This window comes from Macrotis lagotis, chromosome 4, assembly GCF_037893015.1.
Source record: "Macrotis lagotis isolate mMagLag1 chromosome 4, bilby.v1.9.chrom.fasta, whole genome shotgun sequence".
NCBI lineage: Eukaryota > Metazoa > Chordata > Mammalia > Peramelemorphia > Peramelidae > Macrotis > Macrotis lagotis.
Window position 1 is genome coordinate 151,670,529 of NC_133661.1, and position 17,435 is coordinate 151,687,963.

The 17,435-nt window shown below is 37.1% G+C and overlaps 1 protein-coding gene and 1 pseudogene across 3 annotated transcripts in view; one reads left to right on the forward strand and one right to left on the reverse strand.

The window, feature by feature from the left end:
* The window catches only part of DAPK2 (death associated protein kinase 2), a 194,549-nt gene that overhangs the window by 95,383 nt on the left and 81,731 nt on the right, over positions 1-17,435 (reverse strand). The gene's annotated exons all lie outside the window — the stretch shown is intronic.
* LOC141520468 (aldo-keto reductase family 1 member B1 pseudogene) lies at positions 10,042-10,816 on the forward strand (annotated as a pseudogene).

Sequence of the window (17,435 nt, forward strand, 5' to 3'; positions counted from 1 at the left end):
AAAGGAGCCTTAGAGATCATCTATTCTCATCCTCTTATATAATTTAAGTGACTTGAACAAGGTCACTCAAGTAGAAAGTACCAGAACCAGAATCTAAACTTGATACCTCTCTGACTTCAAACCCAGTACAATGTATTAGACATTTCATTTGAGTTCTCTGGCTTTCAGTTTTCTTATCTGCCAAGATAACACCACACCACATCACACAATGTTGTTGAGTATAAAATGAGACAGGGGAAAGGCGTTTACTAAGTCTAAAGTACGAATAAATCCAAGTTATTATTAGCATCTATTAGTCAATGCCATGGGGAGTTTCCCCTAGCCCATGGAGATTTACCCTGCATGGCAGTGAGGTCCCCTTGGGATAACTCTAGGTGATGGTGAGTCACAAAATGAGCTCATGTTTGGGCCTGGGCAGAAGGAAGGGAAGGGATCATGGATCCACTATGGTTGTTCATTCCATGGCATAGGCTGCCCCTGCTCAGATTCTTTGGACTTCCAAATTATACAATGGGCACTGATGGATGAAGACATCTTCATGAGGAATGGTATTCTCAAAACATTTAAGGTTAGCATTCTCTCTAGAGAATTCTCTCTAGAGAGAGCTAGGTGGCTTAGAGCATCAGGCTTGGAGTCAGGAAAACTCATCTTCCTGAGTTCAAATCTGGCTTCAGATACTTACTGAGCTGTGTCACTTAACCCTGTCTGCCTCTATTTCCTCATCTATAAAATGAGTATCTTGCCAAGAAAATTCCAAATGGGATTGCAAAGAGTCTGAGTAGAGTCAAACAAGACAAAAATGATTAAACAATGAGATTCACCCTCAGTGTCTTCTACCTTGCTAGAACCAGAGAGAGCTATAAACAGCCACCTTTGTTTACTAAAGGAGTTCTATCACCAGCTACAAGGGATCATAGATAATGGATCCAGAGATAAAAGGTACATAAGAAATTGTGTTATCCAATCTTCTCATTTTACAGATGAGGAAATTAAGACCCTCAGAGATTAAGAATAGTTGCCCAAGGTAGTAAATGTCAGAGGGAAGATCTGAACTCATTTCCTTCCCACTCCATGTCTCTTTTTGAGTTGTTTTTTTTGGTCCATTTACTTCCATAAAGGTTTCCTTGTTATACAGGTGTAGACAATATATACTCTATTTTTAGGGCTTCTCTCTTCATTATTTTACACAAATTCTTTTCTAATGGATATTATGATATTACATTTTATTGTATATGTTGCAATTATATACACACTTTAAGGAATTTTAAATGTAACCTATGACATACTATTTCTTAGAGTATCTATGCTATATCATGGATTCCTCTAGCAGTCTAGAGATATCTATGAAGCCCCTTCTAAGAATGATATTTTTAAATGCATAAATTTAAATACAAAAGAAATCAATTATATTAAAATATGATAATCAAAAATTCTTTTTAAAGTTCTTAAACCTTGAAGTAAGAATTTCTGCCTTAGAAGCTTCCAAAACCATGTGGCATCATCATGTTAAATCACTACTTGATATTGATGCTGGGGTTTTTTAGACAAAATTTGTCTACAAGTTATAATAATAGAGGCAGCAATGGAAGTAAGCCACTAAAAATAACACATAAAACCTATTTTCTTAAGTCATTTAATTCACTACCTACCTGATTAAAAAAAAATTCTCAGTACATTTTCAAAAACAAGAACATGAAAACAAGTTTACATAGGAGACTACAAAGTCCCACCATTTACCATATGGTCCTGAAAACACACAAATTACATCTTTGTCTAGACTTTGTCTAGAACAGATGTGTTCTTTGTGCCAGATTTTGAATGGATCTGGAAATCAACAGGTTTCTGTATACTCTTAATACCTCTATCTCTCTAAGAGGATAAAGGGCCCCACATCCTCATACCTCCCTGCCACTCCTCCAGCAGTATGTTTTATACAGATGAAATTTTGTTTGCCATATAGGTGCAAAAATATTTATAGTAGCTCTTTTTGTGGTATCAAAGAATTGGATATTGAAGGAATGCCCATGAAGTTGTGGTATAGGATTATGATGGAATACTAATGGACTATAACAAAATGAAGAATAGGACAGTTTCAGAAAAACCTGGAAAGCTTATATGAACTAAAAAAAAATGAAATTTTGTTACAGTGATAATAGTAATGTAACAATTATCAGTTGTGCATGACTTAGCTATTCTCAGCAATACAATGATCCAAGATGATTCAGAAGGATCCATGATAAAAAATGTTATATACCTCCAGAGAAAGAACTGATAGAGTTGAAATGCAGATCAAAGAATATTTTTAACTTTATTTTTTCCCTTTTTTGTTCTGGGTCCTCTTTTGCAACATGGCTAAAATGGAATATGTTTTTCATGACTTTTCATGACTTCTCATGTATAATCTCCATCAGCATGCTTGACTTCTCAAGAAAGGGGAAGGAAAGAAAAGGAGTGACTTGGAACTCAAAAATTATAAAAAAAATGAAAGTTAAAAATTGTTTTTGCATGTAAATGAGAGAAAATAAAAACATTTAATTTTTTTTATTTTTTCCAAGATAATGGGGTTAAGTGATTCGCCCAAGGTCACATAGCTAGGTAATTATTAAGTGTCTGAGGCTGAAAAAATTCTTTCAAAAAAGAAAAAAGAAATTTATTAGGACTAACAAGCTTTAAAGGAAAAAAAAGGAGGATAGGAGATATCTGAGAAGTACCAACAGCTAATACTGATGGGAATAGGAAGGAGAAAAGGGAAGAGGTGTTGCTACAGTCAGACAAGCTCCCCAAAGTCTTTGATTGTTTAAAGATTAATTGTATGCATGTGAATATTGGGTCTTTTGGGGGGGGGGTTAAATCCTTTCTGTTCCAACTTGCTCAACACACCCCTTCTCTCCAATTCAGTTCAAGTCAACAAACATTTATTCAGCCCCTGTGTATAAAGAATGACAATATATAGAAAAAGAAAACAAGTCCTACCCTTAGGATGCTTATAGTCTTCTCTGAACAACTAACACCTGCAATGAGACCAACTTCTCTTCACCTGAAAATGTTGTTTGGTCACTTTTCTTCTAGTTCAGCTCCCCTAGGCCTAGCCTATCTAAGGTTTGTCACCATCACCGAAGTGTCACTGCACCAAAGACAAGTCCTGTAAAATCTAGAAGCTCATAGTACAGGGACCAGTCAACTATGAAATGAGAGCTCTATAACTGCTGTTATAACTAACAGAATCAAAAGGAATAGAAACATCCATGTGGACCATGCCCATGTCCCAGTTTCAGATCCAGATGAAAAAGTAACAGGAAGAAAGTCACCTCCAACTTTTTCAGTATTTCCAGTTCTTATCTTCTTGCTCCAATTGAGATCCTGATTTTTCTGATTTAATAAATCAAGCAACAAGTATTTATTTCTTAAACCCCTACTATGAACCAGACACCAGACTGGATGGAAATGCAAAGATAAAAAAATAAAACAATTTTCAACCTCAAAAGACTTATACACTAATGGAAGAAAACATTATATTTTAAATACAATTACTAAATACTAAATGTATTAAAAATAGGACAGCTAGGTGGGCAGTGAATTGAGTGCTGGACCTGGAGTCAGGAAGACCTGAATTAAAATCTGGCCTCAGACCCTTCAGGGTGTGACCCTGGGCAAGTCATTTAACCCTTATTTGCTCATCTGTGGGACAACTAGAAAAAGATATGGTGAATGACTCCAGTATCTTGGCCAAGAAAAACCCATGGACTTGTCCAATGGGTCACATAGTGTCAGACACAACTGAACAATAACAGCATATTCAAAATAGAAACAAGTAGTTGGAAGGAGCGGAGCAACTAACTGGGGAAAATTGAGATAGGTCCAAGCCTAGATCTGCAGTAAGTTGTAAAGCAAGTCTGAGAGCGGAGTTGAATGAGTATTATCAAATATATACAAAATCAATAAAAGATCAATAAGGAAAGGAAGGCATTAGCAACTGGGAGGAATCAGAAAAGTAGGGGGTGGTACTTGGATTATGTTTTGAAGGAAACAAAGGATTTTAAGAGCTCCCAAAAGGGGGTTTCCATAGCCTTTCCAAAACTGTTCTTCAGTGATTAACTGTAATTTGAGGTTTCACCTGTCACCACCACTACTCTCGGCCTAAATTACAGTGCATTAGTCCTGAGTTCAAATATGACCTCTGACAATAGCTGTGTGACCCTACAAGTCACTTAACTCTGTTTGCCTCAGTTTCTTCATCTATAAAATGAATTGGAGAAGGAAATGGCAAATCATTTTAGTATCTTTGCTAAGAAAATGAGAAGTATCAAACACAACTGAAATGACTAACAACAAGGAACTTCCTTGTCTGCTGGGATTATAGATTAGAATTTAATTGACTGGTAGGATACAAGTAGTCTAATGTTTCCCAGAAGAATATAATGTCTGCTTAACAATAAAATGTAAACTACCTGAAGACAGACTGTTGATTGTTGTCATTCTTGCTCAGATTTAAGTAGAAGAGCCTTTAGTAGGAACTAGTTGTTATTCAGTCATTTCACTCACATCCAACTTTTTGTGACTCCTTTGAGGTTTTCTTCACAAAGATATTTGATTTGCCATTTCCTTCTCCAGCTCATTTTACAGATGAGAAAACTGAGTCAAGTGGGGTGAAGAGATTGAACAGTCACATAGCTTGTAAGTGACTGAAGCCAGATTTGAACTTGGGTCCTTCTGAGTCCAGGTCGGAGAGAAAACATATAAAAGGACAGAAAGAAATATATACCTTAAGTATGGTATCAAGATGACTTGGAAGGCTGGTTCCAGGCAATATAAAGTAAAGCGCATCTGTAATAGCCAGGCTATCTAACTTATGGAGCTAAGATCTTTTATTTGGTTAGTTGTTTAATTTATTTAAATTTTTTTAGAACTTTTTTTTTATTTTGGTGAGATGGAGAACATTGTTCAGTGCAGGTAGCCTAATGAGAAGATAATGATTTCAGTTACATAGGTTCTTTTTTTATTTTGCAAGGCAATGGGGTTAAGTGGCTTGCCCAAGGCCACACAGCTAGGTAATTATTAAGTGTCTGAGGCCGGATTTGAACTCGGGTACTCCTGACTCCAGGGTCGATGCTCTATCTACTACACCACCTAGCCACCCCTTCATAGGTTCTTAATAAATGCTTCTTGATTGATTGGATGCTGCATGCTATCTGTTAGGGTTCATAGGTGGTAACTATGTCCATGTATTGAAAGTAAGTGACTAGGGTTCAAAAGTCCTCACTTCCCCCCAAACCTTGTTCCCTCACTATGTGATATTCTGAGTTGCCAAGGCTTGTCAATTGGTCATTTCCATGGCCTCTTCATCTCCCCATTCTCTCCACTCCCTTGACCATTCTCCTCATTCAGACCTTCATCCTCCCCTCCTGGACCACTGCAGTGGCCTCCTAACTGGTCTCTCTACTTCCAATTTTACTTCTATTTCACACAGATGCCCAAATAGTTTTCTTAAAAGAAAGATATGAATATGTCATTTCCCCAGTTTAAGAACAAGAACAAAAACAAACAAACAACAACAACAACAACAAAAAAACCCCAACCCTTTGTGGCTTCCTATTGTCTCCAGGATAAAAGAAGATCACAGATTTAGAACTGGAAAGAACTCTGGAAGTCATCTTGGCCATCTCTTATTTTACAGATGAGGAACCTGAATCTTAAGTGATTTGCCCAAGGTAATTTAGGTAGTAAGGAACGGAGGATTTGAAACTTCAGAACCTCCCTCCTCTCCCCACTATGCCAGCTTCTCAACTTGGCATTTAAAGAGCCATCCCCAGGGACAGCTAGGTGACACAGTGGATAGAGCACCGACCCTAAAGTCAGGAGTACCCGAGTTCAAATCTGGCCTCAGACACTTAATAATTACCTAGCTATGTGACCTTGGGCAAGTCACTTAACCTCCCCATTGCCTTGCAAAAACTTTAAAAAAAGCCTTTCCCATTTGACTCTATCTTTCCAGACTTATTTCACTTCATTCTGACCAAACTGAGTTACTTGCTGACCCCTGAACTCAGTAGGCTCATCACCTGCCTACTTGCACAAGTAGAGAGGACTTCATTTTCAAAGAAGACCATGACATCCAGTAGGTGATGCCATGACAAGCACATGAATTGGATTTGAGTGAGGGGGGCTATACAAAGTCACCAGCCTCACTTTCTCCTCCAGAGTATCTGAGTCAAGTGGCCAGATATGAATTAGGACTACTAGAGGCACAGGAAGCACCTCATGCCTGGACCATCATCTCTCCTTGCTTCCCTTTGCCTCTTAAAATCCTAAACTTCTTTCAAGTGTAAACTCAGAGTCTGCCTCCAAGTCATCCCAGTTATTACCTTTCCAGTTATTAACCTCCTTCTCAAATTATATCTACGAATCTTTTTTGAATGATGTGTACCCTCCATAGAGTAGAAACTCCTGGAAGGCAGATATTGTTATGTATAGTTGTCTTTGAATCTCTAGTGCCTAACTCAGAGTCTGGCAAATATTGGTGTTGTAAAAGCTTGGTGATTCATTGATTTATTGATTAATCTTATCAATTATTGATTTGATGATTTGTTGAATTGATCACAATCTTGCCATATTTGTTATGAGTTTTGTTTTTCTTTTCCCCCAATGAGATAGAGAGAAAAATAAATGCTTGCTAATTTAATTTTTTTAAAAAGATATTATTTTTAGACCTTAAGTTATATATAGATAGGAAGGGGAAGGGAATAAACATTTATTAAGTGCCAACCATGTGCCAGTCACTTTGTTTTACACAATTATCTCATTTGAGCCTCACAACAAACTTGTAAGGGAAATAGAAGCTATGACAAGTCAAAGATGAGTTAACTAACTCAGGATCACACAGCTGGCAAGTATCCAAGGATGAATTTGAACTCAGGTCTTCCTATCCATTGCACTACTGGCTTCTGGTAGGAACTGTCTTATATAAACTTTGTACCTTTCCCTGATGCCTAAACCCAGAAAACTTAATAAAATGTTTGTGAATCTAATTGGCAATTTATAATTAAATAGCTTCTGTCTGGTCAAGAATTTGATCAAATTTCTTGAAGTTGGGTTCTCCTTGACTTAAGCTTCCCTGATCAACTTCTATCACAGGGGAGAATGGGTTGCCCAAATTGCAGGACTTCCTAACAATTTTCAGCTATGATACCAATGAAAAGGCAAGTCATGGCTAGATATAAGGTTTCCTTGGTACGTGAATTGGATGATATCTTTAAACTAACTATTGGTTCAGTAGTTTTGCCCATAGAGAACAACACACATTCTTGGGGCAGTCAGTCACAGACAGCAATTCTTGGACATCTGTTTCCATGGCTTTCTAAGGATGCTCATAACCTGTCAAGTTTAAAGTTTCTCAAGAGGCTGGAATGTGTGCTATTACAGGCTTCTCTGCTCAGTCTTCCATTCTGGTTTCCTAAAAGAGGTTGAGTCAGACTAGAGCCTTATTTCTCTAAAAAGCCAGTGGGGAATAAGCTGGGCAAGGATATGTCACTATGCACTCTGATCTAATCAACGAGACCAGAAGAATATGGTGAACAGTTTAAGGTACCCAAACTTGTTTAGTAACTACCAGGGACAGTGCTGCTAATGATGTTTTGGGTTTTGTAAGGTCTAGAAATATAAATCTGCTCTAATTCTATGAGCAAATTACTGGATAACTGCATTCATTTCACATGCCAGCAGGATTATGCTTAAGATTCTTCAAGCTAGGCTTCTGTAATATGTGAATCAAGAATTACCAGAAGTTGGGGCGGCTAGGTGGCGTAGTGGATAAAGCACCAGCCTTGGAGTCAGGAGTACCTGGGTTCAAATCCGGTCTCAGACACTTAATAATTACCTAGCTGTGTGGCCTTGGGCAAGCCACTTAACCCCATTTGCCTTGCAAAAAAAAAAAAACTAAAAAAAAATAATTACCAGAAGTACCCCTGGTTTTCAAAGGGGCAGAGGAACTAGAAACCAAATGGTCAACATTTGATGAATTGTGGAGAAAGTAAAGGGAATTCCAAAAAAACACCTACTTTGTGTCATTAACTACACTAAAACTTTTAACTGTGTGGATTACAACAAAGGTGGCAAGTCCTAAAAGAGAGGGAGGAGTACCAGATCATCCTACTTGTCTCCTAAGGAACGTGGCCCAAGAAGCAACGGAACAGAAAATGAAACAACTGATTAGTTTAAGATTGGAAAAGGAGTATAATAAAGCTGCTTATTGTCACCTAACTTATTTAACTTATACTAGAATACATCATACAAGATGCCAGACTGGATGAATCAAAAGCTGGAAATAAGATTGCCAGGATAGAGATGAGCAGAACCAAAAAAACATTGTACACCTTAACAGCAACATGGGGGTGATGATCAACTTTGATGGACTTGCTCATTCCATCAGTGCAACAATCAGGGACAATTTGGGGCTGTATGCAATGGAGAAGATCATCTGTATCCAGAGAAAGAACTGTGGAGTTTGAACAAAGACTAAGGACTATTACCTTTAATTTAGGAAAAAAAACTTATATCTTACTATGTAATCTTGCTATCTCTTATACTTTATGTTTCTTCCTTAAGGATATGATTTCTCTCTTATCACATTCAATTAGGATCAATGTATACCATGGAAACAATGTAAAGATTGGCAAATTGCCTTCTATGAGAGGTGGGGGGAGGGAAGCAATATTAGGAGAAAAACTGTAAAACTCAAAATAAATAAAATCTTTAAAAAAATAAGAAATATCAACCATCTTAGATATGTAGATGATACCACACTGAGGGCAGAAAAAACGAAGCAGAATTACAGAGCTTCTTGATGAGGGTAAAAGAGGAAAGTATAAAAGCTCGTTTGAAGTTTAAACCAAGCCAAGACCTTGGCAACTGTCCCCATCATTTCCTGGCAAATTGAGGGAGAAGAAATGGAAGCAGTGTCAGATTTTGTAGCATCAAAAGATGCTTAGACACTTGCTCCTTGGAAGAAAAATTATGGTAACTCTAGACAGCATACTAAAAAGCAGAGACATTACCTTTCTGATCAAGATCCATAAAGTCAAAGCTATAGTACTTGTAGCAATGTGTGACTATAAGAGTTGGACAGTAAGAAAAACCATTGAAAATTTTGACACTGCAAGACTTTTGAGAGTCCCTTGGACAGCAAGGAGATCAAATCACTCGATACTTAAGATACTAATTTGGATAATCACTGGAAGGACAAATATTGAAGTTGAAGCTGAAATACTCTGGTCACATAATAAGAAGACAGGGATCATTGGAAAAGACTCATGTTGGGAAAGATCAAAGGGAAAAGGGAAAAAGGATAGCAGAGGATGAGATGATGTCATGGAAGTAATGATTATAAGCTTGGACAGACTTTAAGAGATAGTGGAGGACAGTTGGAGGCATGCTATAGTCCATGGAGCCACATAGACTTGGATACAACTGAAGAACATCTCAGTCTATGGATGTACACAGATATATTCTGGCTGACCTCAGGTCAAAGAGGTGGAAACAGCCAAAATCCCCATCTTTAAATCCTCATCACCCCATGTCCATCCAGAGTATTCTATTTTCATATACTCTGCCTCTGTCTCTTTTCCATTCTCCCCTTTTGTTTTTTTTTTCTTATTCCCACACCCCTTATCCTGCCTAGACTTCAGATGCTTTATTTATTACCTTTCCCTGGGTAACTTGCTTCTAGTTATCTAAAAGGATTTAATGGCAGGATTTTAGGCAACAACAGATAGGATAAGGATATTTTGCACATGATGGCTAAGTTTCTGAAATTGATTCAGTTCAATCCAATCCAATACAACAAACATTTATCAGATGCCTACCACGTGCATGGCACTGTGCCAAACAACAGTGATACAAAAATAAAATGAAATAAAACACTTCCTGCTTATTTGGATGGGAAAAAATATAGTATGTCAGCAATTTGAGAAATAAAAACGTACTTTGAGCAGTATCAGGTTATGCTGGAACAGCAATTACATTCATAGTCAAGGTCTTCTTCTGTAAGGCTGGAACATCATGACTAACAAGGCGAAGATGCCCATCCTAGGCCTGGGCACTTGGAAGTCCCCTCCAGGCAAAATGGTCAATGCAGTGAAAATTGCAATGGATGTTGGATACCAACCCACCAACTATGACCACATTTACCAAAATAAGAATGAAGTAGATGAGGCAACACAATCAAGGGGAAGGTTGGTCAAATGGGAAGACCTCTTCAATGTAAGCAAACTTTGGTTCACATACCATGAAAAAGGCTTGGTTAGGTTAACCTGCCTTAAAAAAAACTCTGAGTGACTTAAAGTTTGATTATTTAGATCTCTACATTGTCCATTGGCCTACAGGATTTAAAAAAGGGAAGGATTTTTTTCCTTTTGGATGACAAGGGCAATGTGGTTCCCAATAACACAGGCTTTCTGGGTACACAGACAGCTAAGGAAGAGTTGATTGTTGCAGGACTAATGAAGGACATTGGAGACCCCAACTTCAACTACTTCTAGATTGAGAAGTTCTTGACCAAACTGGGGCTGAAGCATGAGCTATCCATTAACCAAAGTGAATGTCATCCATATCTCACCCAAGAGAAGATGATAGAATTTTTGTCAGTCCAAGGGCAATGCTGTAGCAGCCTATAGGTCCCATGGTTCCCCAGATCAGCCATGGATCAAGCCAGAAAATGCTTCTCTCCTGAATGATCTGAATCCAAGCCATTGCAACAAAGCACCAAAAAAACCACAAACATCAACAACCAAAAAAAAAAAAAACCCCACAGCATAGATTCTGATAAGATTCCATGTTCAGAGAAAAGCACTTATGATTCTCAAGTCAGTGGATTGTTGAAAAATTTAAGATGTTTGATTTCTAGTGACTGATGAAGAGATGTCAACTATACTCAGCTTTTAACTGAGACTGGAAAGACTGTGCTTTGCTTAATGATGCTTCTCAAAAAGATTACCCCTTCAAGGCTTCATTCAGAAATTCTGGCTAGCTGCTACTCAGTGTTTAGCTGAAAGTCTCCTGATGCTTCCAACTCACCCCAACTCAACCTGACAAAAGTATATTGGTCTTCTGCATTGCATTAGTCGACTGTGACTTCTGCTCCCAAAAGTTGGATCAAGCACTGAATATCACCAACCAATCTCAGTTTGATCCAATAACTCCTGGTTTTCTGGACCTTTTTTCCTGCACAGCTAGGAAGAGTACAGTACCCTTTCCCCAGATGGGCCCTGAAAACAAGAATTATTCTTCCAGCAAAATTTTTTTCTTTCTTTTAGTAATAGACATCATTGATTAAAAATTATAAACCCTAACTTTTTTGCTTTAAATTTAAAAAATGTTTTCATGTTAAAAAAAAAAGAACTTTGAAAAGGATCATACTAACATCTGGGGAATGGAGGAGATCAGAAAAGGCTTCACCAAGGAGGTAGCCCCTGGGCTAAATGTCCAGAGCTGAGAGACAGAATATCAGGTTTAGAGAAAAGATTGTAATGTAGTTTGGCTGGTATGTAGAGTCCATGAAAGAGAGTCATGTGAAATGGGAGTTAAAGTCAGATTATGATAATTTGAATTTTATCCTAGAGGAAAAGGGAAGTATTGACAGCTTTTGAGCAGGGGAGTTCCAGAGTCAAATCTGTATTTAAATAGCTGAAGTTTTCAGTGAAAGGCTGGATTCTAGTAGTGGTGTGGGTGAAAAGAAAACAGGATGGACACAAGAGATGAATGAAGAACTTATTAAATGCTTACTATATTATATGCAAAGCACTGAGGATACAAATAGAAAAGTAAGTCAATCTCTGCTCTCAGGGAGCTCACATTCTAATTGGAGAGAGAATAGAAATGTTGTAGCGATAAAATCAGCTAAATTTGCCAATCACTTGGATAATGGGGTTATGGGAGAGGGAAAATTAAAGTTGCTTCTAAGGTCACATGTCTCAGTTAATTGAAAGGTGGTGTTCTGAAACTAGGAAGTTTGGAGGGAAGGTAGTCAGTTCCAGTTTTGGACATGTAGTATTTATGCTACTAATAATTATAAGAGATCACAATCACAGTCCTTTAAATTCTGCAAAATTCTTTTTATGTATAATCTCATTTAATCCTCACACTAACCTTGTGAGGTGGGTGACAGATATTAAGTGACTTACCCAAGACAGGCTAGTAAGTGTTTGAGATGGGGTTCAAACCTAAATCTTCTTGACTCCAAATCTGCTGTTCGATTTCCTAGGCAAGTCTAGCTCTCTCACTAATAAGAAGTTACATTTATTTGGATGTTTGTCTTCTTTTAACAATTCGATAGGCGGGGACAAGACAAGTTCTACCTCATTTTACAAAAGAAAAACAAAAAGCCTCTGAGAAATTGTCAAGTTCAAAGTCATAAACTAGTCAATATCAAAGGGAAAAATTGAATTCAGATCTTCTGACTACAAGCTCCATGCTATTTGTATTAAACCACACTGGTGAGAGGTCACCTTGCCCATCTATTTATTTATCTCCCTACCTATAAGGCAGGCATGTACCTAATATATTTCTCCATTGTGCATTATAATGAAAGAGGGCAGTGTTGCAGATATTTTCCAAATCATTAATTGAGATGGCAGGGGAAACTATTTGAGATTGGGAAATATGCCAAAAAAGGAAAATGCCTCAATGATATTCCTTGTCTTCCTTCCCCTACAGTAGTCAGGGAGATTCCTCCTATGCCATAGTAGAACAATAGACCAGGATTCCTCTGGAATTACCCTCCAAATTTCCAGAACCACAAAGTAGAAATAGGAATGACATTGGATAACTTTCCATCAAGGCCAGGTGTTGGACTAGGCAGGTGGGGGAATGGAATTTTCTGCTAAGATGTCCCAAAGGAATCCTATAAGGAACAGCAGTTCAAATTTAAAGACATTAGGACTAATTCCAATCAATGAAGAAATATAACTCTGTCATACTATTGGCATCCCAGGGTGGGAGGGAATTACCACCCTGTGCAGAAGGCAGTGCCTGACCTCTGAATATCCTATCCTTGATCAATAGAACAACCTACTAAGTCAGTAATCCCTTTTTTATCTTAATAACATCAGTAACAGCTGCTGCAGAGGATAAAGCATTAGATCTGGAGTCATAAAGACTTAATAATTTCTTGATAGATTATGTCTAGGCTCTTTATTAGACCATGGCTTTCAGGCAATCCAATAATTCTTAAATTATCTCATCTGGATTTATTTTTCAAATCAGTTGTTTTTTAATGAGGTAGTTCAAATTTTCTTCTGCTTTTTTATATTCTTTTGATTCTGTCTTATTGTTTCTTACTGTCTCATAAGTCATTAGTTTCCACTTGCCCAATTCTAATTTTTAAGGAATTATTATTTTCAGTGAGTTTTTGTACCTCTTTTTCCATTTGCCCAATTCTGCTTTTTAAGATTTTTTTTCTTCAGTGAATTTTTATGTCTTTTATATTAGGCCAATTCTGTTGGCTTTACCAAGCTAATCTTCTTTTTATAATTTCCTTGTACCACTCTCATTTTTTTTCTCAATTTTACTCTTTAAATCCTTTTACTCTTTAAATTTTACTCTTTAAATCCTTAGGAACTCTTATTGGACAGGATTCAACTATGATTTTTTTTGAGGCTTTGCTTGGAGCTATTTTCACAATGTCTTTTGACTTTATGTCTTAATATTCTCTTCCACCATAATAGCTTTTTATGGTCATAGTGATAGAATACTGACCTTGGAATTAGAAAGACCTAAATTTAAACATTGCTTCTGACCCAGGGCAAGTCACTTAATATCTGTGTCTCAGACAAGTCCTTAGAATTTATCTTAAGTCACAAAGGCAAAGTTACAAAGTTACAAAGATACAAAGGTATCCACACTGCTGAAAGCTAGAGAAACTAAAATTAAAGGCAACCTATGTTTAAATGACAAATGAGTGATATAGTCAGTCAATAAGTCTGTGAACTTAAAAAAATGTTTTTATTAACTCTATTTCAATATGATTGGTTTCCTTTAAAATCTCATGTATTTTATTTTGTATATTTTAAAAAGTTATTTGAAAAAGGACATTATTGGCATTGCCAGATTGCCAGGGTTTTGAGTTAGAGGCTGAAGGAGGGGAGAATTTGTAGAGACAGAGAGGAGACAAAGAGAATACTCAGCAGTGGCTGCAGCTGAGTCATACTAACTCTGGGATCTTGGAACAGGTTATTTTACCTCTGGAGGTCCCAGTTTTCTTACCTATAGAATGAGGGTTTTGGACCAGATGGCCTCAAAGGTACTTCCAGTTCTAAAACTATATAGTTTTAACAATAGCACAGGAAGAGAATGCTGAATTTGAAAGTCTTAATACCTGAGAATGAATCCCCGCTCTGCTACTTTGCTGCCTTGGTGACCTTGCATGTCACCAGACCTCAATTTTTTGATCTGTAAAATGAGACAGACTAAATGATCTCTAGATCTACAATCCTTTGGGAACCTTCTGGGTTCTTCCCAAAGTTGCCCAGACACACCTACTCAATTCTCATGTCCACTTCTCTGGCTCACCCACTGTCTTCTAGGTGAAACCAATTAGGAAGATAAACTTCACCTTTCTAAAAGCTGGAGGGAAGTGGAGGGGGAAGGGAAAGCAGACTAGGTTGTTTATTATGCTTAACAAGGTTAGTCTCTACTTCCTACTGGGGGACAATTCCTGATCCGATGCACACTGGCTAAAAATAGAAGTCATTTCTAAACAGCCATGCCTGATATCTTGACCAGCTGGTTCACACAGTCCAAACATACAGGGGGCTACCCAGGGCAAGCATCCCCACAACTGCAGGAAGTTGGGCCAGCAATAGCTACAGTGTTTTCCTAAGTAATAATAGACCTGAGCTGCAAAAGTAAACTCATTCTGCCCATTGTGGAACAAAGGAAAATAAACATTAGCAGTTAGCTAGAAGCCTGGTTGGAAGAAAATCAAAGAGGCCCATCCACACATAAATACCCTCTTTCAAGTGTGGTGCCTCCTACTTTATATATTATATATGTTTATATGTTTTATATGTTTATATGCTTTGTCTTCAGCCTTCTGTATTTTTCTCTTCAATGGACATTTCATTCACTCATGCCTTTTCTCTCAACAGATAATTGAGTCCTGGACTTGGGGTCAGGAAGACTCATTTTCTTGAGTTCCAATATGGCCTTAGACTAGCTGTGTGACCCTGGGCAAGTCACTTCGCTCTGCTTGCCTCAGTTTCTTCATCTGCTAAATGAGCTAGAGAAGAAAATAGAAAACAACTCCAGTATCTTTGTCAAGAAAACCAGAAACTGGGGGCAGCTAGGTGGCACAGTGGATAAAGCACCAGCCTTTGAGTCAGGAGTACCTGGGTTCAAATCCGGTCTCAGACACTTAATAATTATCTAGCTGTGTGGCCTTGGGCAAGCCACTTAATCCCATTTGCCTTGCAAAAAAAACAATCTAAAAAAAAAAAAGAAAACCAGAAACTGGATTACAAAGGATTGGACATGACTGAAATGAGTGAACAACAATAACAAAACACATTATAAATGTGATGCTGGCTTCAACTGTTGTTATTTAGTTCAATTATCTGATTACCCATTATTATTATATTGTTATTACATTCAATTATATGGTTACCCATGTGTTGATTATCTATGTTGTGCTGGATCTGTGAATTTATTATCCTAAGAGAGCTTCTACTCTCTTGCCCCATCTGAATCTGGTTATTCTAGACCATTTCTCCCTAGCATTCATTCATTCATTCTATTTCAGGAATCCAGAGTCAAAGAGAAGCAGAACTTCCCTTTATCTCCCCCATACAGATAATAGAGATGTTACAATCATTTGATATCAAAAATAATTTCCAAAGAGAGAAGGTCTTGGGATCCAATCCTTTTGCTTTTTGGGGGGGATTGGGGGAGAAAATCATAGTGAAGCGAGTGAAGTAGGAGACATGGTATTTTCAGAATGAGAAAAATAGATGGAAGGGAAGATTATATATATATATATATATATATATATATATAAATCTATATGTATATATACACATATAAAAGCATATATTATACAATATTCTACATATTAATATATTGTTACATAATGAAATGAATGTTTTTATTCTATTATAATCTAACATATACAACTATAAAATATGATATATATAATATGACATTGTAACATATGATAAATTATATACCATACACACAAAATATATGCATAAAAGATAGTTAATATAACATATAATTATATATAATAGCTAATCTTACCTACTAGATAATTTCATATATGATGATGATGCTTATCCTTCATTCTCAAAGAAAACCATGAAATCAGGAAGGTGATGCCATGACAAGCATGTGAATTGAATTTGAATGAGGGGATGCTGTGTCAAGTTATTAGCCTCACTTTCTCCTCCAGAACCATCTGGGTTCAATGGCCAGATATGAATCAGGTCGATTGGAGGTGACCATGGATTCAAGGGAATCAGGGTTAAGTGATTTACCTAAGGTCACACAACTAAGTAAATGTCAAGTGTCTGAAGCTGGATTTGAATTCAGGTCATGCTGATTCCAAGACCAGCACAATATAATATTAATATATTATGCAATGTGTATTATTATAATATGTGTGTTTTGTCTTGTTTAATAAGATGTCATCTCCTTGAGAGCAGGATCTGTCTCTCATCTTTATGTCCCCAGAATAGTACAAATTCAGGAGCTTAACTTTTGAGTAGAATAGTTCAGTTTCTTAGTGGGTATGTTGAAATTTTTATAATTTAGAGACAATGTGACTAGAGGCATGAATACTGACTTTGAATCTGAGCTCAAATTCTAACTTTTACACTTATTAGTCTTATGACCCTGAATAATTCATTTTAATATTCTATGCCTTGGTTTCCTCACACATAAAAGAAACTACAATAAATCACGTTTTTTATGAAGAAACCATTATAAAAACGGAAACCATAAAGCACTACAGAAATACAAGCTGTTATTGTTGCTATTATTCAAGACACTCTGTGCTAGAATTTAAGATACATTTATCACCAAATTTCCTTAATATGTCATGGGGAACTATTGCCAAAAAATATAATCTGAGCCACCGCCCATTTTGTAAAGATCATGTTTTCCAAAGTCACCTGTGCTAATTCCCTCTCCAATCCAAGGGGATAAACTTGAAAGGAGCAGGGATACCTAAAGACTGATTCCTCAGCCCAGTCTCAGAGTAATGCTGGCTCCCTGCAACAGCAGGTTAGTTAGAGAAATAACTAGCTAGGTCTGCACACTGTGCAGAGAAATATGTAGGAGGAGAAGGACCCTTAGGAGACAATCACAAAAGAACAATCAATCAAGCATTCATTGAGTTCCCTGTTCTAAGTACTATGAGAATTCAATAGAATTAAGGTCATCAGGTATTTATT